The 17,062-nt window shown below is 45.5% G+C and overlaps 1 protein-coding gene across 1 annotated transcript in view; it reads left to right on the top strand.

Moving 5' to 3' along the window:
• Ptprm (protein tyrosine phosphatase receptor type M) overlaps positions 1-17,062 on the top strand; it is a 681,698-nt gene that overhangs the window by 499,774 nt on the left and 164,862 nt on the right. The window lies entirely within an intron of this gene.

The following is a 17,062-nucleotide window of genomic DNA, read 5'->3' as shown; positions in this document are numbered from 1 at the left end:
TTCATTGCTACCTATGAGGTCAGAGTCCAGGGTCAGTCCATGTATAGTCTTTGGGTAATGGCTTAGTCCCTGGAAGCTCTGGTTGGTTGGCATTGCTGTTCACATGGGGGTCTCAAGCCCCTTCAAGCTCTTTCAGTTCTTTCTCTGATTCCTTCAACGGGGGTCCCATTCTTAGTTCAGTGGTTTGCTGCTGGCATTCGCCTCTGTATTTGCTGTATTCTGGCTGTGTGTCTCAGGAGAGATCTACATCCGGTTCCTGTCTGCCTGCACTTCTTTGCTTCATCCATCTTATCTAGTTTGGTGGCTGTATATGTATGGGCCGCATGTGGGGCAGGCTCTGAATTGGTGTTCTACACTTTGCCTCCCTATTCCCTCCCAAGGGTATTCTTGTTCCCCTTTTAAAGAAGGAGTGAAGCATTCGCATTTTGGTCATCCTTCTTGAGTTTCTGTGCATCTAGGGTAATTCAAGCATTTGGGCTGATATCCACTTATCAATGAGTGCATACCCTGTGAGTTTTTCTGTGATTGGATTACCTCACTCAGGATGATATTTTCCAGTTCCATCCATTTGCCTATGAATTTCATAAAGTCATTGTTTTTGATAGCTGAGTAGTATTGTGTAGATGTACCACATTTTCTGTGTCCATTCCTCTGTTGAAGGGCATCTTGTTCTTTTCCCTTCTGGCTATTGTAAATAAAGAACATAGTGGAGCATGTGTCTTTGTTATATGTTGGGCATCTTTTGGGTATATGCCCAAGAGAGGTATAGCTGGGTCCTCAGGTGGTCAATGTCCAATTTTCTTCCAGACTGATTTCAGAATGGTTGTACCAGTCTGCAATCCCACCAACAATGGAGGAGTGTTCCTCTTTCTCCAATTGCCAGCATCTGCTGTGGAGTTTTGATGTTAGCCATTCTGACTGGTGTGAGGTGGAATCTCAATTTCCCTTATGACTAAAGCTGTTGAACATTTCTTTAGGTGCTTCTCAGCCATCTGGCATTCCTCAGCTATGAATTCTTTGTTTAGCTCTGAACCCCATTTTTAATAGGGTTATTTAGTCACTTGATTTTTGACAAAGGAGCCAAAACCATCCAATGGAAAAAGATATTTTCAGCAAATGGTGCTGGTTCCTGGAGGTCAACATATTTGATCCATTCTTATCACCCTGTACAAAGCTTAAGTCCAATAGATTCATCAAACCAGATACACTCAAACTAATACAAGAAAAAAGTGGGGAAGAATTTGGGCACTGGAGAAAATTTCCTGAACAAAACACCAATGGCTTATGCTCTAAGATCAAGAATCGACAAATTCTCATAAAACTACAAAGCTTCTGTAAGGCAAAGGACACTGTTGTTAGGACAAAACGGCAACCAACAGATTGGGAAAAGATCTTTACCAATCCTACAACAGATAGAGGGCTTATATCCAAAACATACAAAGAACTCACAAAGTTAGATCACTGCCTTTATAATCTGATTCTAAGCAAGCAGACCACCAAACAAAACCAAAATCATTAAGGTGCAACTGGCATAATAGGCACGATTTACGGTGACATCATACTTCACCCCCAAATCAGGACCTCATCACTCCATTGTGTACCATATCTCATGGGCACCATACAAAAACAAGCTTCAAGCTCAACATCCATGCAGCCGCACCTCGTATGAACGTGCAGGACCATCAGGGTCAAGTCTCCCTGACACACACTGAGTGCATTCTTCCCCAGACCTCTAGCAGAGAGACACTGTATAAGCTCTTCTTCAGCCACTGTCCTACCGTACAACAGAGGTCTGCACAATACAAAAGCCATGAGGTTGAGACGTTTAACCTTTCCCACGTTCATGCTTTCTGACTGGGTTATACTTGGTGGTGGAATTAGTTACATCACGTTACAAACTCAATCCCAAAATGAAGAGTGAAGCATTCCCATGGCCACTGGGATTCTCACGCAATGGCAGTCGCTGACCTCACTCATATAGAGTCTGCAGTGTCTTTGGCTCAGAGAGTGGGGGTGGGGGTGGGGGGCTGCAGTGGTGCCAGCACAGCATCTCGTGAGCATTAACCAGAAGCTCCAGTTGCTGTAGTGAGCTGGTCTTACCACGGGCCCTGCATGAGACCATGTGCCAAGTCTCCTATGAGAAAGAACCTGCTAGTGTCTGCCATTTTAGTGACAAGGTTGCAGTGACAAAATTAAGCACCAGAAGTGACATTGTACCCCAAATTCTGAACAGCAGCTATGGAAAGTGTGACAATGGTTGTTTGCAGGTTAATTTCTAAAATTGTTACTAAGGTTTATTGTTTATGATGTGCACAGATTGCATGGGTGCAATTCTACGTTTTTGTAGTCTCTGTGTTTCCTTTACTGATAGATGTGGGATTTTTATGTGTGTGTTTCTCTGTTTGTGTGTCCGTCTGTATCTGAGTCTGTGTTTGCAAGGACCCGATCTCTGAACTCTCAATCCAGATTTTAGCTGAGTTTTTAGAGTTTGAATTTTCAGAACATTCCTATTAATGATTTAAATACAGTTTTCCATAGTACCAGGCTACATTTTCTTTGACTGGTATCAGTTTGACCTCATTGTTGACCTCTGCAGAAACAAACACATAAATAAATATCATAATCCTTAAAAAATACTTTCTCAACCTCCAGAAAATCAGCTCATTGTGAAGAAGATTCATAGTGAAGAAGATTGGAACACAGTAGCAAAGGTGACCTGTGACCTCCCTAAAATAGGTCTCCAAACCACAACATGGGGGAATAATACACCAAATAATCAGGCCATAAACTGAATAAACACATTGCTACATAGATATAGATATATCAATTATAGATATATCAATTTTATATATGTATATCAATTATATATATAATTTCCTGTCCTTGATCAGTGGGTCACTTTTGGTGACAGGGTCCTGACAGAGAGGGGCCCAGGAGACCAGGCTATAAAGAGGGAAGAAGACAGAAGATGAGATGGTTTGGGGTTGGGGGGTCTTACACAAGCTGTGTCTCATGTCGGGCAAGCTTACTGAGAAGTATAGTACCTTGTGCACTGTTTCTGTGGGAGGAATGGGACTGAGTCAGCAGAAGTCACGCCGCGTCGCACAGGGGGAGCACAGGTATCCCAAGAGCACTGCAGACAGAGTACACAGCGGCCTTAGGACTGATAACCACTGCTCAGTGTCACGGGAAGAGATGGGTCCTTAGGATCGGAAGCAGTGGCTCCCAGCTCTCCCAGGGCCCTGGCCCCAGGCTGTTACTGTAGCCACGAGTGTCCCTAGTTTTAAGAAGGAGCCATGTTCCTTCTCCCTGTACCAGGGCCTCCGGGAAAGCCGCCCTTGATCAGCATAGCCTTCAACAATTCTGTTTAAATCAGCGCACGTTGGTAGGAAGTAAAAGGTCTTTTCAAGACGTCGTTCCCTGAGTTTCTTGGAGACACTTGCAATTTCTCCTAAGAAATTTCATGTTATTTTTGAATTCCTGGCCTATTACAAGTCATTTTCCTGTATGCCTGGCATGACAAATAACTCTCACGGCCTTCCTGGTACTCTCTGCGGGGTGGGTGGTACTGGGGCTGAGACAGGGATTTACTCCCGGTACCTGGAGACCCTAACTGTGATCTACGACGCTCAATTAGTTACACGCCCAGCCCCAAGGTCTGTCTGGATGTAGGATACAAGTCCTCTGTCCTTGTTTTAAAGTCTTTCCTATTTCACACCTCTTAACTGGGTCCCTGAGACGCAGGTGCCCATGGCTGCTTTGAAATAAATAATTAATTAAACAGACAAACAAATAAAATAAGTAAAGACTTGGAATGATTTAGACTGTTTTAAGTAGCCTAGCCTTCCTCCCAGGGATCAGTGCTCCTCAGCCCCTTCTTTCTCTGTGACATTTTGACCAGAAATCACAGGAATAAGGGTCTCAAATGGCAAGGTGTCCATGGGTGGGCCTTTGAAAATTCATAAGGAAAACAGAAGCAAAGCAAAGCTTGGACCAGGAGGCCTTAAACGAGCTGATGACATAACACCAAGGAAGCTTGTTAAGAAAGATAGCATCATATAAGCTGTCTATGTAGGCAGGTCAGCCAAGGGTTATGTCACACACACACACACACACACACACACACACACACACACACACACACACACACCCCGTTTTCTTGGCGGCATCCCAGAAAAAGGGCTGAGGGAGCCACCAGTTGGGTTAGGTTGGGCCGGTGGTTTATCTGACCTTGTTATGGAGTCCAGTGGGGTGCAGGGTTGAGGGCAAGAGGTGCGGATGGGCTGGGAGCCCACGTGGCTTTGGGGTAAGTTTCACTACCAAGGATTTTAAGAGGGCCCATATTTTCCTAATCTGAAGTTTCTTTTTATATGATCAGACATTTCCCATGGTAGAGAAGGAAAGGAGAGGCCTGGTCAGAGAAGAAGGTTCCTGCAGCCTGTGGCTGTCAATTCTGCAATGTCCCAAACAGAAGCCTGGCCACAGGTTTAAGACTCTGGCTTCCACCCTCGCAGTGTTTACCGGTTACTGCATAACCGTGTTTTGGGTTGTTTTGTTTCGGCTGTTTGTTTTGTTTTATTGGGTTTCAGGAGATTTTGTTGTTTTGCAGGGTTATTTTTTTAATTATTCTTTAATCCTTTTTTACACTCCAGTCATTATCCCCCTCCAGGTCCACCCTCCTATAGTTCCTCATCCCATTCCTCGTCCCCAGCCTCCAAGAGGATGCTCCCTCCCCTACCCCCCACCCGTACCTCACCAGACCTCCCCACTCCCTGGGGTCTCAGGTCTGGAAGGTTAGGTGCGTCTTCTCTCGCTGAGACCAGACCCGGCAGTCCTCTGCTGTATACATGTCTGAGACCTCCTACCAGCTGGCGTATGCTGCCTGGTTGATGGCTCAGTGTCCAGGAGATCTCAGGACTCCAGGTCAGTTGAGCTGCTGGTCTTCCTATGGAGTTGCTGCTCTATAAAGGAAAAAAGATAGGAAGTTTTGCTGACCAACACCAGGGTGGGCTCTTAGGGCTCAGGCAGAGGTTTGGAGATGTATACCAATACCAAAGAGCCATCCTAGCCAGGAGGTTTCAGTTGTCCTTCTAACTTGCCTTTGGGCTGATGCCAGAGGTATGGGGTTGGGTGAGGGGTGGGGTGGGACCCTGAATGTCCACAGCAGCTGCCACTTAGGTCGGCTTTCCCCTCAGGGTATCCAGACACTGTCGTTCACTGGGCCGGACTGGAAGGAATGAAGCCTAGTCCGGTGGGTGGGTTAGGTGGGATCTTGGTCAGACTGCCTTCCAGGGAGGGCAGGCTGTCTGTCTGTCTGTCTATTGTCTATTATCTATCTATCTATCTATCTATCTATCTATCTATCTATCTATCTATCTATGTATCAACATCTATATTACTATCTATCTAACAACTGAAAGACCTGAGGTTAGAAAAAGAAAACTGATATAAAATGAAAGATCAATCATTGAGGATCTGACATCCTATCCCAGCAGATTAAAATGGGAAGACAGCAGGTCCAAAAGCTGCCTTCTATTGAGATGGGCCCCCAGCAGATGCCTCAGTGGGAGGTGTACTAACGTTTGGATTAAAGAAAACAACAACCGGGGTTGAAAATAAACAAAAGAAACTACGTTGCATTGTCCTGGTTAAATCTCACATACAGACGCAGGCCGCTGCATCTCCATAGGACAGCAGTGACCTCTTAAACACACTGAGATGCAGTCAGTGCCCGAGATCTCCTGGAAAGACAGCTCGTTCTACTGATTTCTTTCTCCTTGGTGTTGGTTCTCCGATCCACAGAGATCTGCCTGATAATATAGTTTAGTCATTGTTTCTGTTTTGAGCTGTTTCACTGAAAGGTCAGATCTTTTATTTGATTACTTTTTTCTAAAACTCCTGGGTTTTTTTCCCTTGTTTTGTTTTGGTTTGCTTTTTTTAGATACCAGCTAAGCTTTGCTTCACTGTTTTCTGACTGCTTACGTATCACTTCTGAGTCATGCCCTGTCCATGGGACATGACTGGGCATTTTCTGGGAAATCACTGGCTTTCCCTAGACAGAGATGCCTTTGGAAAAGGAGTTTTGCTCGAAATGCTGTTGCTGCGTTACTCTCAAAGTGCATCAAGAATGAGCAAGTCCTTCTCCAGGGGCACAGAGAAAGGATTCATGGAGAACACAGGGTTCAAGTTCTTGCTTACACTGAATGAAAGGAAACATCTACTGTACTGGCTGGTTTTGTGTGTCAACTTGACACAGGCTGGAGTTATCACAGAGAAAGGAGCTTTAGTTGAGGAAATGTCTCCATGAGACACAGCTGTAAGGCATTTTCTCAATTAGTGATCTAGGGGGAGGGCCCAGCCCATGGTAGGTGGTGCTGTCCCTGGGCTGGTGGTCCTAGGTTCTATAAGAAAGCAAGCTGAGCAAGTCAGGGGAAGCAAGCCAGTGAGTAACATCCCTCCATGGCCTCTGCATTGGCTCCTGCTCCCTGACCTGCTTGAGTTCCAGTCCTGACTTCCTTTGGTGATGAACAGCAACGTGGAAGTGTAAGCTGAATAAACCCTTTCCTCCCCAGCTTGCTTCTTGGTCATGATGTTTGTGCAGGAATACAAACCCTGACTGAGACATCTACCTACCTCCAGAGCTGTATTGCTTTGCAAATGGTGTTTTCTACCTTAGAAATATATACCATATATACTTTTAACGCAGTGGCAAGGTTAATAATACTTACCCACACCCCTGTCATTATTGGGAGATGGCAGGCTAAGCTGGGACGTGCCGGCTTGTCCTGGTCTAAAGTGAATCGGTTTACGATTTGGCTAAGCCTGAAATTGCAACGGAGAGCTTGCTTCCTCCTGGGACCTGGACGTGAAATAACTGTAGCCGATTGAACTTGGCACTGACTAATGAAGTCTCACGCAGAAGTTGGCAAGTCAGTGGATTTCTGTCTATCGGGAGGAAGAGCAGAGGGACCAGAGATGCTTCGAGGTCCAGGCATCCCTTCTGCCCCCATGCACTCAGCTCTACTGGGGGAAGGGACTTGGAGACAAAGACCCCACCTACTTGCTTCCTAAAGATATCGAGTTCCAAGCAGACAAATTTGTTACATCACCGATGATTCCCAAACAGCTTCCTTGTTTAATGAGCCGTTTTAGCTGCCTGGAGGTATGCTATATAACAGCACTTGTAGTCAGTCACATAAAATTTATGAAGGTGGCTGCAAACTAGCATGAATTAGAATGGTGGTAATGAGTCGTTGATAACTCCATCCTAGCTGGCCACCATCAACACCTGGGAAGGGCTGCCTGTCACTAGGTAGGCAGTAACGATCACATGGGACATCACTGAGTCCCAGGATGTCCTGGTGTAACGTCGCCTTGTTTTAGTTTGTCTGTGGCCTGTATTCCCATATTTCCACATACCACTTAAGTGTGTATACATTTACTTCAAGGACAACCAGAGTAATTTCTTTGCTTTTAAACATTTTTGTTTTCTCCTTAGTTTGTAACCTCTAAAATGATTTCAGAAATGCCCAGGATTCCACACATAACACGATGCATCTAGGGTACGTTTTGGTGATGGCGTCCTGTCCTCAGATCAGCTCCCCCTGCCCGTGCCCACGCCGAGCGGCAAGATTTGTGCTTTCTAGCTCATTAAACTGACAGCAGAAATTAGTTTGTGGTATTAAAAACTAAAAAGTTAAATTACAGCTACACATGTCCTCTATGCAATGGGGCGTGTGGAAGATGTTTGATTTTAATGTTTGCTATAATGGAGAATTTAAATTACAATGTTTGTCAAATCTCTAATCTTTGTTACAGAGTGGAATATTAATTACGCTTTTAACTATAAGAGGTAAATAAAATGAGCATCCACTGCACGCCCAGGGGTAAATTGCAGATTACTGACAACTTGACATAATGCTCCAAATGTCAGTTTTGTCAAACAAATTTAGAGGAACAGTTAAACTATTAGCTTCCCGTTGTTCCAGCCCCCTTTCCTGCAGCAAACATGGGCTGCAAGCAGCGGGAACGCCATGCCTTGTGGAAGACTGAGGGAGCTGAGCAGAGTAAGCAAGATAGATGAGGAGACAAGGCTGCAGATGCACTCGATTAGTTTATAACTGTCTATTAACTTCTGCGGGTGGCTTTGAATAAACAGCAGATTAACTCTTGCCCATCTGCGGGACCAGCAAAGCCCTGGGAAGGGCTGCTGTGGCGCTCAGTGGGATGAAAACCACCCAGCTCTCATTCTTCCCTGTCTGCCATTTTGTTGGCTGTCTGTGTGAAGCATTAGGAATGGCTGCCAGAGCTGTGTGCCATTGAAAGGGGAAAAGGGAGTGGCCCATGGCCTGGAGTCGAGGGAATTTCTAGGGGAGCCTGCATGCCAGGCTGTCTGCCCCCAAGATAATAACCACCCACGAATGTGCCCACTTTGGGTCGCTGTGGCTTGCTGTCTCAGAACTTGTATCTGGGGAAGAAGAGAGAGTCTTGCTTTTTTGAACATTGAAGAGATTAAAAATCCTTCCTGAGTGACCCTATCCAGGGCTTCTTCCTGGGAAAGGCAGGCTATGGTGGGTACTGCTGGTGCTCTGGCCTCACAGGGGGTGACATGGGGACTCCTAGCACTTGAAAGTCACTTTGGGCTGCTCTCAGTATTTCTACAAACTCCGTTCTTTTCTTGCTCACCTGGCAGAGCAGGAATAGCACGTGCTACGATGTCACCACTGGGATATTAGCAGAGCAGCAGCATTCCCCAGGAAATCATTAGAGACATGGAGAGCATTTGAAGGGGCAGAACCAGTTAGCGAGGGAATGTAGACTAAGACCAAAAGAACAAAAAAGTTCTGAATTTTGGCCTTGAATTTGCTTCATTGTGCACACAGATATCATGTGATCCGAGCTATCAGAAATTTTCTTAGGTAACTCAGAGCCATTGTAAAGCACTACTGCTTTTACAAGAACATACACACATACATGTACACACACATACATGCACATACACACATATGCATGAACATACACATATACACATATGCACATGTTTTTATCCTTACTATTGTTTTAGGTTTATCGTTCAGGTTATGATTGCTGTGATGAACGACCAACAGCAGGTCAATTCCAACATCACTGCCCATCACTGAAAAAAGTCAGGACAGGAACTCACACAGAGCTGGAGTTGGGAGCTGATGTAGAGGCCACAGGGGATTGCCTCCTGGTGGCTTGCTCTTCATGGCTTGCTCGGTCTGCTTTCTTACAGAACCCAGGGCCACCAGCCCAGGGATGGCTGAGCCTTCTCCCACCAATCGCTAGTTAATAAAATGCCCACAGCCCTCCCGCAGCCCACCTTACAGAGTCAGTTTTTCAGCTGAGGCTCCCTTCTCTCTAACGAGTCTGGCTTGTGTCACATTGGCATGGAACTAGCCAGTGCAACTATCTTAGAATGGCCAGGAGGTTGAGAAGTGGTATTCCCATTGCAGGCTGTGACAGTCCCTGTGAGGACCTTCTCCGTGTAGCAACAGGAGCAAAACTTAGGACATTAAGTGGGACCCACGAACTCTGGATACATGCCTCGGGGCATAACCATCCGATAACAATCGGAAGACCCATTTCCTAAACTTTGTCAAAACAGAAACATCGAAGCCACTTCAGGCCTCCAGCTGCAAAGTTAAGCAAAGGGTTTTCAGTTCTCCGACCTCCAATGACCCAGTCGCGATACTGCACGTGTTTTCAAATGAGTGGTTTTACTGCTGCACCGTGAGGCGATGACGGTCTAAGGGCGCGCCTCAGCGCACACACCACGGTAGCCCCATCGCTCAGCCGTGCTGATGTCCAGACTCCCGTAATAGAAGAGAGGAATTTGTGTCCAGTCAATAATGAGTTCGCTTTCCCCGTCTTCTCTCTAGAGCAGTGGTTCTCAACCTCCCTGATGTCGCAGCCCCTTAATACGGCTCCTCATGTTGTGGAGACTGCCAGCCACAAAACTAATCTTGCTGCTATCTCATAACTGTAAATACTGTTATGAGATACATAATACATACTGTTAGGATTCATACATAAATATCTATGTTTTCTTATGGTCTCAGGTAACCCCTGTGAAAGGGTCTTTCAACCCCAAAGGGGCCGTGACCCGCGGGTTGAGACCCACTGCTCTACAGGATCTTTTGTGTTCAGAATCTCACTTCGCACCAGCGAAGGGCTGTGTCTCATGCTGAGTGCCAGTACGCCTGTTGTTATGATTTTACTGGCAGGTGGGAGGGAAGGTAGCAGGTATGTTAGAAATTAAATAAAACCCTAAATCTCTTGGTGTGGTGTGTGTGTGTATGTGTGTGTGTGTGTGTGTGTGTGTGTGTGTGTTTAATATATTTATAAAATGAATAATATAGTTACATGTATTCCCATACACATCGTCAGATGCATGGAAAGCTTTCGAATTCTGAGATTTATTCTCTCTTGAGGCTCTGTTGTAAGTACAACGTCCTACACTACATGACTCAGGTTTGGGGACAGGAGGTCAGAGTCCTTCCCTGTGCTTTGGAAGTGAGAGGAAGAGGAAACCATGGTGCCCGCTGGTACCCACCTCCGAGTGTTGCCAGCCCCATTTGCAGACATCTCACAGATAAGCAGATGGCTTCTTTAATGACAAACCTAATTTTTCTAACATGCTAATGAGTTAGAGAAATATCATTTGAAAGCCTGCCATACGTTTCAGGAAACGTCCTCTGTGTCTATGGGCCTCACTTCTGAGACTCTTACCTCATCCAGCTGCCTCCTGTAGGGCGGGCTCAGTTTCTCTTCTTAAATGCTGTTACACCGATCACAGGAAAAGGAGGGAGATCATTAACAAGAAAAGGGGGATCATTCAGAATGAAATAACTTATTAAAATTGGAGCTATTTTCTACTTACAGAAAAACTAAGCCATAGAGTTGTTTCTTGGAGTATCTCTTTGGAACAGTCTCTCCATGCTCCACGGGGCACACGCATTTGCATTCCTCTACTCGTGCCATTGAAACTCAGATAAAGTCGATCTGACCATGAGCTTGCCAAGCCTGGATCTTGCCAGAATATAAGAGAAAAAAGAGAGAATGAAAGTAACTGAGATCTTGAGTTCTGTTTGGCTCCTATACGTGATGTATGTGTCACAAAGGACAAAGCCCTACCCTTGCACACGTGAGGCCTTGTCTGCAGCATAGAATGACATGGCCCGACCATGTCACTTCAGTATCTGTATTTGCTGCAGACTGAAGCTCAGACCTGGAGCTCCTTGGGTTCTGGTGTCTTGTCTTGGTTTGGACAAACATGGTTTGGACTCACATGCTGCTGAGGTTGGCTACTGAGTTCTGGCTGTGGCAACCTTGTCTGTCTGTACGGAAGTTCCACATCTGCCTTTCACTTACTGAGACTTTTAAGTCACCGATGAGGATGACCTAGGTCCATCATCTTATTAGCAGTTTCAAAAGGTGACATGTTAATATTGTCAAGTGCTGTCCTTGGCCCAGCTGTTTGGCTGCTCTGGAATGCAGCCGTGTGAGAAACTCAATGATTGGTTTTGAAATTAGTTCCCTTATTTTCATTTCACAGCGAGTCTGTGCCTGATAGCTTTGTTTCTGAGGCCTGCATCGTGCACTTGGGGATTTCAGGGCATGACATTCGTTTGCCTATAATTAGTGTTTGAATGGTCAGAGCCAAGAGGAACCCCTCCAAGTTGTCTCATGTTCTTCTGACATCATCCCTAAGGTCTGAGAACTTGTAGTCCAGTAGAGTCCTCAGTTCATCGTGAGCATCCTCTGCCCTTAGTTGGAGGCATCCCCTCCTTGAGGAAGCCCTGGTTTCTTATAGTGGAAAACGGTGATTAGAACACACAATGCGGCTGCAAGGAGTAACCATTGGTCAGAGTCGGTCACTGCTTCTAGGTCACATCGACCGCCTTTACCATTTTCTATCCCGTTTGTACTCATCCACCTGCCATCATCGGACAGCCAGGACTCAACTCTTCCCCTTTCCTTTGCTCACAAAGAAGAAAAGGCCTGTGGACATGTAGTGGTGTCTGAGAGAGCACAAACCATGAGACACAGTGCATTTGACTACTTCAGGATTATAAATGTCTGCGTACCAAAAGACGCCATGAAGAAAGTTTAAATAGAGCTCTATATTAGGCAAATATTTCATATGAATGACTTGTTATATGACTTTGCTTCAAAGTACTAATAGCCTAAATATAAAGAGTACGTGAATACAAATATCAATAAGAAAAGATCAATAGCCCAACCGAAAAGTGAATGTAAAATATGAGCAACTCGGCAACATAGATGCGTTTGTCATGTAAGGTAATATTCAGTATCTATGGACCATGCTGTAGGGAATATTTAACAAGATTTCAATCTCACTCATAATCAGGTACATGGAAGTCAATGAAAAAATTATAGTTATTGTGTAATATATATATGTGTGTGTGTGTGTGCTATATGTACTCGTTAGTATGTTTGTGCATCACATCTACATGCATGTTCACATATGTATACATGAATATTAATCCCAGAGGTCAGTCTCCCATTTTTGTAAATCATGGACGCTCATTCAGCCTCAAGCCTATGTATCTAACTGGGCTCAAGCACTTGTGGTTAAAGAAAAATGTATATTTTCATAGTTAGAGGTAAACATTTATGAAACGTGCCTTTTTTAGAATATTTTTCCCCATGGGCAAATTTCTAACAATAAATTTACTACTGTTTAGCATTTAAAAAAATCAAACCCAGTAAAGACTGTGTGGGACTTAGAAAAGTGAGTAGAAGGGAAGTGGGGAGGGAGGGAGGGAGGGAGGGAGGGAGAAAAGGTCTGTGTTAGGAGGACTCAGGTCTACGGATGCTGTGATGGGGCCATAGGAATGTCCATATGGGAGACATTAAAAAGCCAGAGTGCTGGTAATGTGCCACTGTGATTACTACTATGGCTACAGTGATATGTTAGCACAAAGGCAATGGCTTAAAGCACAGTTACCTTATATTTTGGAAGCCGGAAGTCCACCTGCAGGGTTGTCCTCCTCTCTGGAAACATAGGGGTGAACCATTTCCTTGCCATTCTGGTTTCTAGGAGCCACCCTCTATCTGGGACCATTGCTCCTTCCTCCCCTCAAAGCAGCAGACCTGTGTTCAAAGTCTTACTCAGTCCATCCGTCTGGCCTAACATCGGTCCACCTCCGGAAGTACCCTGCCATCCTATTGGCAGGATTATTTAGGACAAAAGCCCCATCTTGCTCTAATCCTACCAATGGTGCAGTTCTAACAAGCTCCATTCTTGTAGCCATGTAATATACAGTCACGAGTTCCAAGATTAGGACTTAGGCGTCTTCAAGAGGCCATTGTCTCAGTGAGGCTTAGATTAAACGTCATGCCTCTCTCACTGGGAACCTGTAAGAAATAGGCTGTCTGTTGCTGCTTATACAGACTGACTGACAATTATGCTTTAACATTTGGAATACAAATTTGAATTTTTTTATTGAAATTTTCATGCAAGTACACACTACACCTTGAACATGGTCCCCACGCTTTACATTTTTCTACCTGTCTATTTATGAAATTAGTTCTGTGCATCCAAGGGATATCCTGGAATTTAAAATGGCAGTCTTTAAATTCAGATCAATACTATGCAATGTTATTGACCCCCGTTTTCCCGTGCGCTGACACCAGCGACTTGCCCTGTCCTATCAGGCAGAGGCCTTCCTTGGTTTCATGAGCGGCAGGGAAGTGGAGGTACTGCTCCAGCGTGCCATTCATCCAGCCCCTGCTTTCTCACTTGTGTTTATAGCCTGGTAAAGGACCGACAGGACACCCGTTTAGTTTCTCTGCAGAGTGGTGTTCTTGAAATCGTTGGGTTTTGAGATAATGTGCACGAGCAGAACTGGGCAGTGCAGGCCGACTGCACAGGCCTGCTCTCCCAATCTCACTCCATTCCTATTTTTCGCCCTACCGTGGATCATTCCAGTCTCATAGTTCTTGCAGTGTGGCTTGTTCCAGTCCCTCTGGACTCATATTGCCCTGATGTGAGACGTAAAGCTAAACAAAATATCACTAAGGATGACAGATACTGCATCTATTATGTCTACAGCTGACTGTTTTGGTTTTTTGGTTTTTTTAGTGTTTAAGACTCTTCAACTGGTTTCTGAAAATTACATCGGGGTACTTGTGTGAGCTGTGAGTGGCTCCCAAATGGGAGATGTTTTTGTTAGGGGGAAATCTATGTACTGGAGGATCTTGAGGGGCAGGCTGGGCATTCAGTTATGATTCTTACAGTAGCACAGGTTTGGAAGGCCTGGGCCTGGTCAAACCATTACAAACCAAGAGCTCTGAGTCCACGTATGCAGAGGGTACTCAGGATGGTATAGGTCATGTCCCAGATGGGAAAGATGCCCCAAACTGAGTAATATTAAAATGAATCTCAGAACTGACCAAAGGCTTTCCTCCCAGGTTGTTGAAGGAATAGCATTGAAGCTCAAGTATGAAAATAGGATGTGTAGTTTTAACTCATTGTACTTTGGTCCATTTTCTGCTACTACAATGCCACAAAATAGGCAGATTTATTATATATTCTTTTTTCACACATTACATCCCGACCACAGTTACCTCCCTCCTCTCCTCCCAGTCCCTCCCCCTATACCTCTCCTCTCCCTTCTCCTTCCCTCACCCACTCCTCCCCTACTTCTCTTCAGAAAGCGGCAGGCCTCCCACAAATATCAATCAAACATAGCATATCAAGTTGCGGTAAGACCAGATGCCCCCCCCATCCTTCCTACGCCAGTAGGAAAAAAAGGGTCCCCAAAACAGTAAAAGAGTCAGAGACAGCCACTTCTCCCACTGTCAGGAGTCCCACAGGAAGACTAGGCCACAGAACCATAACATATACACAGAGGGCCTAAGTCAGGGTCGCCCATGACCCTGCAGGTCGCCCATGCAGGGTCGCCAGGTGTCTCTTCAGTCTCCACGAACTCCTATGAGACCCGGTTAGTCCATCCTGTGGGGTTTCTGGTGGTGTCATTGACCCCTCTGGCTCCTATAATCCTCTGTCATCCCTTTCTCAGGATTCCTCAAGCTGTAAAAATAGGCAGTTTATAAAGGACATAAATCTGTTTTCGCCTAAGTCCAGCATTGATCTACTGGCTCCTGCTAGGAGCCTTCATACTGCATCATGACATGGTGGAAGGCACCATGCTTACTGACGAGATTCCCGCACCCCTCTTCTTAGACAGCAACTGATGTCATCGTGGATGTTGTGATCTCACCTAATCCTAACTGGCTCCCAAATGTCCTACTTCCAACACCATCAACACATGAGGATTAAGTCTCCAGTTCATGAAGTCGGGGTGGGGGGATGGGTGTGGGATATGGGAGATGGGATGGGATACATCCAAACCACTTTCACATGAGCCAAAGAATCAAAGACAAAATATCAGAGTCCATGAAATAATTGTTTGCAGCTGCCAAGGTCCCTTTAATTCTTTCAGCTGCTGGAAAGGATGTAACCCATGGTGGGGGTGGGGGGTCTAAGCAAGTCACTCGTGGTCACCAGCGATTGCCAGGAGCCTATACTCACTGCTGAGTGCCAAGCATCACCTGTACGCCTAATGTGGTGCCCCCACAAGCATGCTTACCATAAGGTTTCCGTGAACAGGAAACAAGGCGGGCTCAGCCGGGCAGTCACGAGGGTCGGAAACAACAATTATCGGTGTGTCTGTACTACATGCCAGATACAAATATTTTCATTTCACTCTGTTGCCATGAGAAGCACCGTGACCAAAAACAACTTGGGAAGAAAGAGATCGGTGTGGTTTATACTCCCCAGTCAAAATCTACCACTGAGAGAAATCCTTGCAGGGACCGGAGCCAGGGCTGCTTGCTGGCTCACTCTTACTCACGCTCGCCTGGCTTTCACTTACAGAACAGGACCACTGCCTGGGAGATGGTGTCTTTCACAGTTGTGTCATCCACGCTAGGCTGCATCCTCCTCTGTCAGTTAAAACCATCAAGATAGTTCTTCATGGCCATGTCTGCACTCAACCTGGTGAAGTCACATACTCATTTGAGGCTCTCAGAGCACCCCATGCCAAGTTACTGCTACCTGGAACAGTGATCTAGAAAGAGATGTGCACAGCAGCGGGAACAGAGCCCATGTGTAACACACTTACATAGTAAGATCCACCTGAGCTAAGAAATTAGTCTTAGCTAAAACATGGCTTCCAAACTGTAGGAAAGCAGTGGTGACCTGTCAAAAGCCTCTTAGAAACTCAGAGGTGAGTAAAAGCAACTTTTAACCAATCGAGAAGGCCAATGTTAGAAAATCTGAGGTACTTCTCTAGGAAAACAATAGACTCTATTGTTGACTTTATAGCTTCCCCAAACAGTATTTAATTTGTGAGGTTTACTGGAACTATTTTCAGGCTTTGTCTTACTTAGCAGCCTGTTGCTATGAAGAGACACCATGACCAAACCAACTCTCTTCAAAGAAAGCATTTAACTGGGGGCTTGCTTAGAGCTTCAGATCATAGCAAAGGGAAACAGACATGGGGCTGGAGCGGTAGCTGGAGCGGAGAGCTCTCCATCCTGATCCACAGGTAGCCTGCAGAGATGGTGGGCCTGGTGTGAGCCTTTGAAATCTCAAAGCCCATTCCTAGCAGCCCACTCCCTTCAATAAGATCACACCTCCTAATCTTCCCAAACATCTCCTCATATGGGGGCCAATCACGTAAATATGTGAGCCTGTAGGGTGTCCCCAGAGCCTTCCATGCCAACCTAAGACACATGAATTTCATTGCAGTAGAACCATGACTCTCTTGTGTTGTAATAGCGATGACTGTCCCCTCGGAGTCACACATTGCCTTTGGGTGTTGAGTTGGAAGTGATCATAGATTGTAAAACATACAACTTCAACTTGTTCTAATAGATACCCAGTCTTCTACAGGTGCTTCCGCCCCTAAGTCCTAGGAAGACCAATTGGGGCATCTGTGAAGGGTGGTTCAGTTTGAGGTTCTTCAACATAAACATAAATGATCAGCTATCCGGAAGCATCCGGATC

This window comes from Rattus rattus, chromosome 4 (genome assembly GCF_011064425.1).
Source record: "Rattus rattus isolate New Zealand chromosome 4, Rrattus_CSIRO_v1, whole genome shotgun sequence".
Lineage (NCBI taxonomy): Eukaryota > Metazoa > Chordata > Mammalia > Rodentia > Muridae > Rattus > Rattus rattus.
This window is presented reverse-complemented; position numbering and strand designations above follow the sequence as displayed.